The sequence below is a fragment of the Colossoma macropomum genome, unplaced genomic scaffold (genome assembly GCF_904425465.1).
Source record: "Colossoma macropomum unplaced genomic scaffold, Colossoma_macropomum, whole genome shotgun sequence".
Lineage (NCBI taxonomy): Eukaryota > Metazoa > Chordata > Actinopteri > Characiformes > Serrasalmidae > Colossoma > Colossoma macropomum.
This window is the reverse complement of record NW_023494788.1, coordinates 40,533,028-40,546,327: the sequence shown is the minus strand read 5'-3', so window position 1 is coordinate 40,546,327 and position 13,300 is coordinate 40,533,028.

Below are 13,300 nucleotides of genomic sequence, written 5' to 3'. Positions count from 1 at the left end.
GCCGAATCCAGGACTCTCTGTAACTGAGCTGTGGGGCAAATCGGAAGGTATAAGCATCCCTATGAATCCAGTTATTTGTTTCACATATTCAGAATCAATACTTAGAAGCTTCTCGAATCCTGTGTGGAGAAGTAGCTGCTGCGACTTGAGTTTTCACAAATGAGATAGTATATTTGAAGTGTTAGCATTTGATTTTCGCACTGAGCCGTGTCAGCACACTGTTCCTGTGTGATCTGCCTCTCTCATCAATACTGTACTCGACGGGGAAACCGAAGTGTTTCCGAGTGGGAGAACAATGTAAGCATGACTTTGCTTGTTCCAGCTCAAGCTCGCTCTCTCCGCTTGTTATTTCAAACAGCTTGGCTAATCAACCTTCCAAGGCAGACGAAGCTGAAGTAATCTTCTTTGAGTTTTCCTTTGCACCTTAAGTTGTAACTCTTTTCTATTATAACTAGAAAAATGTTAAAAACAACATTGTTTGTCTCATACAGCCCATACACTCGTACTTATGTCTACGACCGTCAGACATTGCTGGACCACAACGTTGTGCAATGCAGCTGACAAATGAAGGCACATTGCAGGCTGTAGAAACGGAAGCATGGCAATCAAGGCCCTATGCTGAAGGCTAACCCTGGGCTAAAGGCTGTCATTACCTTGACTTTTTCCCCATGTATCTCTATAATGTTCAATAACAGCCTGGACTAGTCTTAACTCAGCCCGTGACTGACTACACAGCGGAAGATGAGGGGTTGCTGAAAGATGCCCGACTCAACCATTCAGGTAAAGGGGCTAGCGTTAGCGTGGTTTGCACAGTTTGTACATGGTGTTATCTGTGCTTATGTCTGGCATACCAGTTTAAAGATTATGACAAAAGTATTAGGAAGAATTTCAGCTGGTATGTGACCCACTGCTAGTGTCTCCTCTCAAAGTACTGACATTACAGATTTTGCATTAAGCTGCTGGTCTCATAGACTACGTTCACATAACCAGGCTGAAGTGGCACAAATCTGATTTTCTGCCCTAATGTGACTCAGATCTGATGTTTTCAGAGCTGTGTGGACACAAATCTGATCTTTTCAAATCCAACCCAAGCCACTTTCATATGTGATCCTAGATAGGATACGTATCCGATTCGTGGCCATGCGACCTTAATGTGACGCTCAGATCGGAATTCATGTGCTTTTTCTCCACTGCGCTGAACAGAGGTTAAAGCCTGTAAACGGTGGAAAAGCAGCTCATCTCACCTTTTTCTCCTTCGTCTCGCTCTAATAATGAAGCTGAGAGCTGATCAGAGTTAATTTTCTTCTCAGTGAAGCTCGTTCTGCTCGTTAGTTTGTGCTGATGATGAACGTGATTCATTCACGTGACGTTACTGAGTAGGATGTGTGGATGCGGGTCGTTTCAGGACGCCGGTTCGTTCACATTAATGACAGATTTTAATCACTTTCCTAAACGAGTGTGAACCATCGTGTCAAAGAGATCAGATCTAGCCAAAAAATCGGATTTGAGCAATGAGGCTTGTAATGTGAACATAGCCAAATAAGTGATGGGGAGTCGAATCCAAAAGAATCGATTCTTCGACTCCAGTACATCTAGGAGTCAGATTCTTGGCCAATGACTCTGGGAGTCAAAATGCTTAGGGTAGACTCTTCAGCTCTGTATTTTTGGCTCGAGGGACGTTTTGATGGATGAGTGTGTAGGTGAGAGTCTGAGATTGAGCACCGTCAGTCTGTTTTATTATCAGGCTTTGACCAATGCCAGTGCTGTTCACCTTCCATCATAAGCACAACTCTAGCTACAAAAACATTGTGGTTTTGCCCTGTCCAATGCGTCCCACTATGCAATTTGTTCATAATTAGTGTTCCATTCGTTAGAAACAATAGAAGGAAGGAAAACAAAAATCAAAAACAAATGATATTTTTAACAGAATGTTCTGGAAAAGGGGATAAAACTGAAGTTGGCTTCATATTTGCCAGCTACTTCATTCAAAATTTCTATTCCACCACTGGAGCTACATTCTGGCGCTGACGATGCATGATTAAAGTAAATGCTGCATCATTTAAGGTGGAATTGCAAAATCAAATAAGTAGCTGGTGAAAACTTCAGCCTTGTGAAAAGAGGAACAAGATAGCATCTAACTGCTTCTGAAACTTGGTTCCTTTTGAGAACATGGCATCGTTCTTTAAAAATGGTTCCTTTTCAAAGAATTATGGCTACAGTAATGATTTTCTCAGTACATGACTCCAAGTTTCCTCTGAGATGTGCTAAAACTTTAGTGAGCTGTAGACATTTGTCAAGCTGTCTGATAATACTTTGTATAATTCTGAATTTTTATCATATCACTATAATCTCTAGCTACTGAAGAAATTGGGTAAACTAGGTTTAGGATGGTTTAATCTCTGCTGTATCCCATTGTGACCAGTGTTGTCCAGAAAACCCGGAGTCAAGCACCACCGACCCATTGGTTACTTCAATTAAGTCCATCTACCGGTGCGCATACATGTGTGCCACATAGAATTTGCTTCATGGTACACCTGTAGACTGAACTTTGTGAGTCCACTACTCTGTTCACTGTGTGGTGCTTAAGGTGCGGTGTAAGGCAGGATGGGAGTGGACGCAAATCTGACTGACTTCTGTGGCGCCGGACGCTGTGACCTTGGATGACCGCAGCTGGCTGCTGTGTCTGAGTGTCTCACTTTACTTGTGATCATTGCAGAGCTGTGCTTTTGTGTATGTGTGTTTGAATAATGACCTGCAGCAGACAGTCCTAAGAGCAGTAACCAGGACTCCAGACTCAGCAGTCATAACAGTGCCTCTCCCGCAATTTGATGGCTGTTATGTGTGCTCTGTTGCAGCGTAATGACCATTTCTTACCTTAAAATAAGATCTGCTCTACAACATCCTTTAACTTCTCGTTTCCTTTTGACTGGCTCGAGTAGAACATATATCCATGATCCACAGGGCGTCTGTAATGTTTCTGACTGATTCACATTAGATAAGAGATCCGTATATTAGCTCCAGAGATAGGGGTGTCTACCCGATTTCTGCATTGCTGCCACACTAGAAACATTCCACACGTGGTAGCTTCAGATGCTCCTATGTGGAAAATATATCCTTACATTTAGCATAATTTCTCTTATACTTACTGTCTACCAAACTAGCTATCATTTAGGGATGCACCGATATGGGAAATGTGGGCCGATGCTGATACCAATACCTATATGTAAACATTTATAAAATGTAGAAATTGAAGCATTAGCATTTCTATAGGCTTGCAATTGCAGTAAAATGATTCAAATGCAGACATTTTGTCACTGTAGACCAGCAACACCTAAACATTCTGCTCTTCCAGAGTACAACAGATCTGTAATTAATTGTTTGTTTGAAATATTGATCAAATTGAAACTTCTGTCCAATGCTGATAATTTTTTGAGCAACCATCTGCCGATACGATAGGATTCCAGTATTGTACACCGGGTTTTAGACCTGTTTGATTACAGGTTTAAGAATTCTTGTATATGTTTGGCACATATATTAAAAATGAACATCATTACATATATTTCAGTATGTGCTTATGTTGCCATATATCAAAATATTCAGAAATGGCACAGTTAAATATATTTAAGCCTAGCACATATGCTTTAAAACATCACATATGTTACTTATCGATTGTTATATGAGCAAATACAAAGCCATCGGTCAGTTTAAACATTCTGTCCTGGTATATTCACACTTGACCTACACTGATTTTAAACACACACACGCACAACCACGTCTACAATACAAGTGGAGACATGTAGGCCAGCCAAAGTGCTACCAAAGTCCATCTACTGTTATTGACCGAAAAGAATAGAAATGTAGAAACTTTATTACGGGGACTTATTAAACTGTCTTTGTAGAATAGGCTGACTCATATAGAAGATTATATATATATATATATATATATATATATATATAATTTTCTTCTATACGAGTTTGATGCCACAGTAGTTAAGTATATTTCATAGTTTTGAACCTCGATCTGTCTCTTTCAACAACAGTCTCAGAATCAGACCCAATGAGCTCACTTGTGGAGTTTTTCAGACCAGAGTGTACAAACAAACCAACAATCTATATACCTACACTGTACAAAAAAAGCAGCCTCTACAAACAGTTTCTAATAAAGCCGCTTTATTCAAAATAACACACCTGCGCTTCGAGTACACACACAATGAGAAGCTGAGCAGCGCTGCTAACACTGTTCACTGAAGCTAAAAGCAGGTGGTGATGTACACATTTGGACAATACGGCCTCTTTACAGCCTATTCTACAAAGACAGTTTAATAAGTCTCCGTAATAAAGTTTCTACATTTCTGTTCTTTTCGGTCAAATACAGTAGATGGACTTTGGTAGCACTTTGGCTGGCCTACATGTCTCCACTTGTATTGTAGACGTGGTTGTGCGTGTGTGTGTTTAAAACAGGCTAAAATCAGTGTAGGTCAGGGGTGAATATACAAGGGCAGAATGTTTAAACTGACCGATGGCTTTGTGTCCGACTGTCATGGAGTCTGTGTGAGCATAGCAAGTATTGGTGCATTTTTATGAGTATGAGTATGAGTAAATGAGCACTGTGTTGGACCGATACCCAATACCAGTATCAGTATCGACGGAATCCCTAGTACTGAGTGTCCTGTGTCCTCCTGCCTTTTTTCACTGTAGAAAAATAATAAATACTGCTAAAGCTCTCCTGATAATACTGTCCACTAACTGCTATGAGGCACAGAATGTTTTTTCAACACCAACAGCACAGAGACAGTTTTCTGATGATTACATTACTGCACTCTGTTAAGCTAATCTCTTCAGACTAGTATGTGATTGTACTAAGTTAGGTGCGTGGTGACTTGACTAACCTTTATCTGGAAGCACTGTACAGTAAAGTACCATAGGAGCCACAGTCACCCTATACTGCACTCGCTTTGTCTTCTGTCCTCGTAGGACAGTATATCTAATCCCTGTTGTTGCAACCCCTTCAGACAAAAAAAGCCCAACGGAGCAATGACAAGGGATGCATTACCTAATAGATTTGGCAGAACCTCTGGGTTCAAGGCAGTCCGATAAAGCTGGGTTACAGTACTTTAATCAATCACACCGGCCTCAAGCCAATTTAGGAAGAAGACCCGCATCCGAGACAGGCTTTCAGACAGGATTAGAAAAGCCAAATAGAGAGGAAGCGCTTCTGCCCAGCTGTGCCGAGGTGGTGGAGGAGGGGTGCGCAGTGGTCATCTTCTTGTGACACCGAAGCCGCCTGCTCTTCTTTGAGAAAACACTATTTTGCTGCGAACTGCATTTCCCATCATTCAGCTGGGCGCCCACACTAAGTCAGAGCCCGTTATTTTTAATAAGGCGAATTTGCGCCGCTCGCTGTGGCTGTCATGGCATACTGGGCGAGATCATTACTGAACGATGTCTCAGCTCGAGGCTGGAGCTGGAGCTGGAGCTATCTCAGTAGAAAGGCCTCGATGTGTTGGCTGGTCCTCCGCAAGAAAACAACGGCAGCCCTTTCCCTAGACAGCTGAGCGGAGTACACGGTTGGAGCGAAGGCAGGCGCAAAGGAGCTCTCAAATCTCCCCGTTGGCACACTTGCCCACTCCACACACCCACCCCGGCCCGGCCCGTTGCCCGCCAGCCGTTCTGAATCACCGCTATTGCAGAGGACGTATTAATTTCAGATTAACCTTTTCGAGAGCTCTGGGGGCAGCTGCGAAATCCAACTGCGGCATTGGAAGCTCGGCTGGGTCTAAACTAGCGTGTGGCCAATGCATCTGATATGTCTAAATAAGGTGTTGGTTCAGCTGGGATGATTGATATCAGTCCAGTAATCCCCTTCCATCTCCACTAAATCCACTGGCTAACATCCCTGATGGAGGCTTTACCCCCCGATGGAGCCGTTTTTAAATGCACAGCGCTATTTACCTTTTTCTCGGGATTATGTGCTACACTTTTTCACTTTTACCCCACTTTTTCTTTTTTTTTTAGCTGCAGCCGTTTGACGTTGTTTGTAAGCAAGTTCTGCTTTGTGATGATAAAAGCTTGTCAAGGTTATTTTTCTCTGCAAAGATTGATTCTCCCAACGTGTATCTCCTCCAAGACGCGAGCACTGTTTGGATAGGAACGCTGTTACTCGGAGCGTAGTGTTCCGAGATGCATATTAGCCTCTGATTCCGAATGAAATACTCCTAATAAATAAAATCGCCAGCACCTTGAGGAAGGAAATGAGAAGCCTGGGAGACTCATCTGTATGCGGCTCACGAGGTTCCTGGCTTTGTACAATTCAGATGCAGACATCTGTACTGACGGATCAAATGAAATAACGACGAATGAGAAAGATGCAGGAACCATGTATGTGCTCCGCGGGGAGGCAAGTAGACAAATTACTGTCGATTCATTTGTGGAAACCTTCAGAACACCAGCCAGTCACAATAGATAATATCTCTTAATATGAGAGTCATATTGTGTGTTCGGCTGAATCTTTTAAATAATTATTGTATCTAGTGCATCCATTGAAAATGTCCATTAATTCATTTGCCATAATGAATCCTCTTCTGTGCTGTTCCGTACTGAAATCTGTTGTCTGCTTAGTATATATGAAGATAATTATATCCATATTAACTCATGACAGCGTCTTTTTCCCCCTCTTCCTTCCAGACTTCTATCCATGTACTAGTCTGTTGTCGTTGCAGACTCGCTCCTCCCCAGACCCCCTTCGTTCTATGAAGGTTAGGAATGAAATATTCCTGTGTATACAGACACGGACTGACATATTCCCTTCCCACTGATGAGTAACGGGTTTAAGATTCAAGCCTGTTACAGAAAACATATTGACACTGCAAATTTCTTTTCAATCTCTGCCCGGCTTCCTGCAACTGTAAGTCATTTGCATGTAAATGGCCGCGTTATCCTGCCCTGCTCCTGGCCCTTTTTGATGTTTGCTATGCATCAAAGCAAAATGTCATTCTTTTTTGAGTGCACACGACGCTGTTTTGATTTCTGTAATCAAAGTCGATGCACCTTACTATGATACTCAGTTTGTGTGATGTTAATTGCTTGTACCTTCCTGGCGGTTGCCGCAAAATCAATGGGCGTATATGGTGTGGCGCCGTCACTCTGCAGTGCTTTCCAGAACCAGTTCCACTCCATCAAATTCAACAAATCCAAGCATCATTGCAAATGATGTGGGCAAGAGATGTCAAGCTTACATTAGCTGGGAGCCGCTGGCCAGGTGATTCTCTTCCATAGGAGCTCGTTAAAAAAATTAAGGAATAAAGTGTTCCTTTTTTTCGAAGTATGAATTTTAAATACATAACAGACTTATTGAACACATCTTAGCAAATGTTTATAAGCTGTTTGTCACTAATCACAAATACTATTATCCATCCATCCATCCATCCATCCATCATCTAAACCGCTTATCCTTCTGGGTTGCGGTGGGGTGCTGGATCCCAGCTGTCATGGGGCAGAAGGCAGGATACACCCTGGACAGGTCACCAGTCCATCGCAGGGCAGACAGACATACACATTCACACCTAGGGGCAATTTTAGCACGTCCAATCAGCCTGACTGCATGTTTTTGGACTGTGGGAGGAAACCGGAGTACCCGGAGGAAACCCACGCAGACACGGGGAGAACAGGCAAACTCCACACAGAAATGACCCTGGTCACCCGGCCGGGAATCAAACCCAGACCCTTCTTGCTGTGAGGCGACAGCGCTACCCACTGCGCCACCGTGCTGCCCTACTATTATCAATATTATTAATATTATGAGAAGTAGTGAGTCACACCTGAATTAAATTTCCTGTCCGAAACCAAAATAAGACATGGCTGAAAAACTGCTTGTTTGATTGTTTATTTTTAAATTAGCTATTTTGTTTATGCTTTTTGAATATACTTAACATTCTTAACATAAAAAATATAATGTAGTAAAAATGCTTTTTATATTGAATGTTGATATAATCTGCTTTCAATAGGACAAAACTGAGCTGACGATAAAAAAAAAAATCACATAACATAAACTTTTTATTATCACTGTCGTCTACAGAACGTGGCACAAAATCCAACTTGGTCAGCAACAGAAAACAGTCGGTCATCCAAGGCACTGAATTCATTTTTTTAGTCATACTTCTCAATTCTGCTCTGTCCTTTTTGAATTTTGCTGTCATTTTGAAAGATGGAGCTACAGAAATCTTCTGTTGTGATCGTTGGATTTCAAAGTGTTGTCAAATCTGTAGTGGAGAAGTTCTTGGATGTTTTATCTGCTCAGAATGAACAGAGATTACAAACAACATATTTAATGTCCCTCATAGAAACCGTGAAATGGCTCCACATGGCCAACTTTTTTTTCACTGTTGTTTTGCTGCAGCTCAAACTGTTGACAGGAGAGTGAAGGAAACAAACAGCATTTTTAATCACTGTTTCCCATTTTCATTAACAGTAAATAATTTGTAAAGTCTTAGATTTTAACACTGTCTTTTTTTCAAACTGTTCAGCGCATTTTTCTAAAAAAAAAGTGCCTTTTTATCCACTTTGGCCAATTCACATCACTATTAGTAGTACGAGTAGTAGTATAATTATAAATATCGCTGTTGTCAGAAGAAAACCTCGTATCTCCAAAATGGTAACTTTACAGGAGAAGGAAAAAACCTACTTTACTTTTAATGTAAGTCAATGGAACCAGAGTTTTTTCCAAGTCCTTTTGAGCCGTTTCTTTTGGTCCATTCATCATGAAATTTATACACAATGTAAACAGATATTTTCAAATTATGTCAAAAACTGAAAGACGACAAAAATGGAGATGTCAGGTTTTCTTTCTACACCAATTTGCAACTTTACAACAATTAAGTTAAATTAGATCAAGTAAACTCACATTTAACAGTAGCCTTATATAGGACTCATTGGCGTTCCTCCTGAACGTTGTGTTAATCGTTTCCAAAGCAGAGCAGTTAAGTTTGCATTCTCAGTGGATTCGTTTGACAGTTTGATTAATTTCTTATTTCTGACATGCTGTGTGTCATGAATGAATCCGCAGAGGCAGGTTTAACTAACTATCAGTCTAAATCAGAATATTAGACAGTCACGTCTGCTCAGGGTGCAGCACACATGCTCCATCAAGTTTTCATTCAGATGAATCCTCTTGCACGCAGGGCTGTACTTTAAATTTTAACAACATAAACATCAGTCTGAGCGCATTTTATATAGCTCATGTTGGGTAACCAGCCACGGTGCCTCTCCGGTGAACCAAACCTACAAATCAGATGTACATATTTTGCCACAGAAAAAAACTGTGGGCCAAATTAAAGGATGAATTGTAAACAGGCTGTCTCTGTTAGTTTGAGACCCCCGATCTAGACTAACTGTCTAGTAACCCATGTTTGCTGTAGCTCATTTCACTGGACAGGTTAAAACACATTCGAGTTGTTTTTCTGTTGCCTGTGTTTGATACGTTTGTGAGCAGCCAGTTCTTTCTGTCGACACCGCTGAACATCAGACAGCAGACAGAATTAACGCTGCACTCGGGTCTGCACGCGCCATATTTTTCTGTCAGCATGTTAATGTGGTCATGCTAGGTCGACTGCAAATGCCAAGACACATCAGGCTATTAATAGCGCTCTAATTTTACAGTTAACATCTGGGTCATCCAAGGGCAGCTATTCAGATGTGCACCAGTCAAATCTGCTTTTGAGGAGCCCTTTTCTAAAAGGTCAATCAGTGAGTTTGTGGAGATGGGCTCCAATAGCCGTCTTTGCAGCCGTGCTGATTCCAGGCACCAGACTGCTGAAAAATAAGGCTTATGTTTCAGAATAATAATGCTGCCAGAGCAAACAAAGCCATACTGAGGTGGAGACACACAAAGCAAACAAACAATTTAATTTGAAATGGAGCCCAAAGATCAGCCATCTGCATGAGTATATTGCACCGCTAAGCTTACTAGGTTGAAAGCAGAGTAAATTACTGGTAATTCAGCCCCATGAATCCGAATGAAGAGCATGAAAGGTTTTTATCCTCAAAGTTATCATCTCTTCAAAGGACCCAGGTTGCAGATCACTACGGAAACCTCTCTCTGACTACGTTGCTTGTCCAAAACATCAGAGCACACATTGCCACAATGACTGAGCAGCAATTCACTGTAAAAAAAAAAAACAATTGGCCAGTTTATTTTTATAACTGAAAATCATTGGAGGCTGTTTTGCTGGGCTGTTAATCGTCTGCTGAGCTACTAAAGCCAAATACTTACTCTGAAAAAATATTACATGTGGTTTCACGTGAATGAAATATATAACATCAACACATTTGCTGTCAGCTTAATTAATTTCGCAAGAACTATGTCGACGTTTTATACATGTGCAACCATTTGACTTATTTAAATCATAAAAATTACAAGCTTAAAATGTCTTAATTTAAACTAGAGAAAATAAAAAACAAATAACTTTTAAAAATAAGCGAGTTGATAGATTTTACAAATACCATTGCTATGTAATGCCATTGCTTTATGCTTTTATGCCTGTACTTGAGAATGTGAACAACAGTCAAAAGTTTAAATGAAGTGACTTTATTAGCATAAGTCATTTTTTTGGCAAAAAATAGAATGAAAGTATTTCTCTCACCCAGGTTCAGGTTTTTTGACAGATAGATTACAAGCATCGGGCCTCATTCATCAATATCATCCCACATAAGAGAACATTGGTGAGTCAGAGTCAGAGTCAGAACTGCGTAAGTGGGTTTTAAGAAGAAATTTCTTCTTAAGAACAAATGAATGAAGCCCATTGGCACTAAATCATTTAAGCATCCTAATAATAAAGATTAACATTTTTATTTATTCTCATGTTGTATTGTGTTACAATATCATTAGCATTTAACACATACAAACTGTGCACTCTTTGCAGGAAGTTCTGTCCCTAAGCCACTCGTGAGGCGCAGGAATAAGGTGGATAGTATAATTGAAATAAATCTAATATAAACAAAATAATTGCAGAAATTCTGTTTGTAAAACTTGCGATGCACCAACATGAAAATTTCTGGCTGAAACCGAAATGAATTTTTTTTTAGTTTGTTTTTTAATGATCTTTTTTTGTTTTATTTGTGCTTTTGAATATTTTTAATTTTTAGAATTATTTTTATCTACGCTTTGCACTTCGGCTGTTGTCTGTATTTTTTTTTCATCATTCCGTAAACTTTACAGTCTGGTGGTCTGTGATATCAAACCTGTAGTGGAGAAGTTCTTGAGTGTTGTATCTCTATTTGAAACTTGACATGAACAGTGATATAAATCATTTGTCACAGGAGTCGCAACCTAAATGTGAAGAAGAGCCATTTTGTCCGTTCAAGAAAGATCTAACCACCTTGAGATCCACAACATTTTATGTCCATTTCACCTTTTTGGCTGTAAATATGTCTCAGTATGTGCTGGTTAGTATAGGATAAAAATATAAACATATAAACAAAAAAATATATGTAAACAAAAACGCAGACTTACTTTACTCTGTTTTAAGCTTTAGCTCAGCTATAGCCGCTTTTCTCGCATCTCCAGCAGGAAACTTTTCCACAAAAGTAGAGCAGTTTTGTGTAAAATGTCTCTCATTTTGCCTTTTTACGAGGCTGAAGTCGCTTCTCATTCGCCAGCTTCTTGTTGGAATTTTCCCATTCCACCTTAAATGGTGGTGCCTGAGGTTCCAGAATGTAACTGCTGCCCCATTTAAGGTGGAATGGAACAATTCAAACAGACTTTTTAGTGTTTCAGTTTCTCATTGCAGATTAAACGTATCAGGAAACCAGCTGGAGTGATTATAAATGCAAATAAGTCCATTCGTCTCCAAATTATCAATGTTCGTCTTAAATCTCTCTCTTTGCCGTTTCGTTAGCTACTAGCTAGGCGAGATTGTTCTCTGTGTTGCTATGGTGACCAGCAGTCTGCGCTGATCTTCAGGGTTAAAGGGTGAATCAGCAGTTCTACATTAACTCCAGAGTTTAAGACCATTTATTGTTAAACTGTGTTGAACGATCAGCAGAGCTTTATTTTACTGTAAAGGAGGATTATTTTATTTTTACCTACAAATCTGATTCTGCTGTGGAGCCACAACAGGGCAGTAAAAGAGCAGCATGTTGCCGAACCCTGGCCTAATATATCATTCAAATTATTAAAAATGTCTAAAAAATGCTTCTAAGTCGTGGGCTGGAGGTTAGGGAACCAGCCTTATGACCAGAAGGTCACCGGTTTGATCCTCTGAACCAAAAGTACGTGACTGAAGTGCCCTTGAGCGAGGCACCTAACCCCCAACTGCTCCCCAGGCGCTGCAGATAGGGCTGCCCACCGCTCCGAGTAAGTGTGCTCACTGCCTGCCACAATTTCCCCATTGTGGGACTAATAAGGGTCACTTAATCTTAATCTAAATGCTCTTCGCTTCGTTTAGTTGTTATGAAAAAAAAGCTATGCCTTTAGCAATGACATGCCCAGTACAGCATACTACTGTTTTCATCCCAACTTTCCTGGATGTCGTTAGTCATTAGAGTAAAAACAGACTAGCTCTTTAATGGTAGATGAAGTGTATACCATGTGATGTTTGGCTTTCATCTCTATCGTAAGTCCAGCCAAAAACAAGTCTGCGGTAGCGAAAGTTCCCGCACAGAATCATAATTAAAAAGGATGAGGCAGGGAAACAGCGAAGTGAAAGACAAAGCTATGGCGGCATTCATTGCAGTACGCCTTCAGACACTAACATACACCTCTCCAGCCCTGTCTGTGTCAGCATATATGGCATCAAGGGTCGTCAGACAGTTTCACTGGAAGGGTTTCAGATGAGTGGCAGACTATTCAACAACCTACTTTTGATCTCATGCTGCATGGAGCTGTCAAGGCTGTCAGTTGGAGGAGGATTCATTATGAAATGTGGCCTTTGTGGCATCTCTCCAAAACACACTTAATTAGCTGCAAGATATTCCATAGTGTGACATCTAACGAATGTCCCTCTTTCTGCTTTTTTTGCCAGAGAATATTGTGCTTATTTAGGCCAAGGGTATAGTACGTCCCAAAGGGCTTCCAACATCAGATTCAGCAGATAGTAGTTTTTCTCTCTGTTACAGAGCGAGGAGGAGAGATGGTGGCCTCATTAATTAGGAGTACGAGTCTGGGAATGCTGTGAAACTAGGCAATGGGCTTATATTTTGTTACATCATCCGAATATGTAACCTAATTCGGCATCACATGAATGTACTTCTAGTTATAGCTTAGATAAATTAAGTCTTGCTTAATGGAGCACATTTCTGTTTTAAG